Raw genomic sequence first — 1,713 nt, 5'->3', positions numbered from 1 at the left:
AATGACGAAGGGAAACAGAGTCCCCACAGCACCTGCCCCTCGACCCCCTCTGTCCCTCTCTTGGCTGAGGTGGAGGGGGGCTCTCTCCTGGGAGGGGCAGAAACTGGGGCCATGTTCACGGTTTGGGGGGACCCGGCTCCCTGGCTCACACTCCCAACTAGAGCGCCCACCCTGGCACTCCCACGCCCGGGGTAGCAGCAGCCATACTTTTCCCCCCCCCCGTTCAGCGTTGCCCTTTGCAAAATCCTCTTTCAAACATAAAAATACGTGAGGGAGGAGATGCTAAATCCTTTGAAAGGGTGGGTCCAGAGAGCCTGCGAGAGGGGATCAGAGGTAAGCCCAGGTGCGACCCCACCTGCTTGAAAAGGCCCACCCACCACAGACACAGCAATATGAGCATTTTTAAGAAACTTTCACTTAACTTTTTAGTATTTTGCAGTAATTGTAGGTTTATAGGAAGTTGCAAAGATAGTCCAGAAAACTTCTTGTACCCTTCACTCAGTTTCCCCAACGGTTGCATCTTCCTTCCGTAACTACGGTAAACCATCAAAACCAGAACATTGACGTTGGTACCGTGCGTGCACCGTTCCACGTCATTTCATCACTCGTGTAAGATTCATGGACCTCCACTGAAATCAGCAATAGGAACTGTCCGTCACCACAAAGAGCTCCCCCTGCTAGCCGGTCATGGTCGCCCCCATCCCTGCCCCAGTCCAAGAGAGTTCTTTGAAAGAATGAGAATTGGTGAGAGAGGGACCCTAAAATGGGTCCTTAGGCCGGGGGGGTGCGGGGTAAGATTGGGACTCTAGGGAGAAACAGTCTGCTCCAGTCTGTTCTGGAAAACACATACAGTGGGGCCTTGACTTACGAGTGTCCTGACTAACGAGTTTTTTGAGATACCAGCTGTCTCTCGGCTGATTTTTTGCATTGAGTTGATAGAGTAATTTGAGTTAACGAGCTCCTTAAGAGTTCGAGTTCAGTCTAGGAATGAATTAAACTCGTAAGTCAAGGCCCCACTGTATCTGGTTTCAAATTGGCTGCCCTGAATCACCCAGAATGGGGTGCTGGGAGGGGAATCCTGAGTCTGGAATGAGACAGATGGGTGACTGGGGAGGAGCTTGGGTTGGGCAGGTCCAGCCACCACCCAGTGTCCCCTCTGCCTTGCCCGGCAGACCTGTGTGGCACTGCCCTAGCCCAGGGGAAAGCACAGTTTGTTCAGCCACCCCGCCCAAAACATACTCCTCTATTTGCACTTGCTGCCCTGGGCTAAAAGTGTGAGGAGGGGCCGGCTGCATGGGATGCTGAAGTGAAATATGAGAAATGAGACAGGGTTCTATGATCAGATGGAGAGAGGCCTGTCTTGGTTCTCAGGGAGCTGTCAATATTATGAGACAGAAAGGCGTAAGGAACCCAAGGCTGATGGAGGAGACAGGCTCAACTCTGGGGCATACAGACCGGTGACGGCAGCAAAAGAGAACTCTCCAAAAGGGTGTGGGGGCTAAAAAAGTAACAGGTTTCCTCCCGCCTTTTGAGTTCTTCTAGCTGGGCTAGTAACCATGTTACCAGAGGTTAACAGGAGAAAATGGAATTTTAATACATGCACACCTAGAATTCATAAAAGCATGACTATTCCAAAGACAGGGAGGCAAAACTGGATGTATGTGTCATTTTGGACAAAGGAGAAAGGGGGGGAGTGGGGTATTAGATTTTACA

Source organism: Myotis myotis, unplaced genomic scaffold (assembly GCF_014108235.1).
Source record: "Myotis myotis isolate mMyoMyo1 unplaced genomic scaffold, mMyoMyo1.p scaffold_m19_p_14, whole genome shotgun sequence".
NCBI classification, from domain to species: Eukaryota; Metazoa; Chordata; class Mammalia; order Chiroptera; family Vespertilionidae; genus Myotis; species Myotis myotis.
This window is presented reverse-complemented; position numbering follows the sequence as displayed.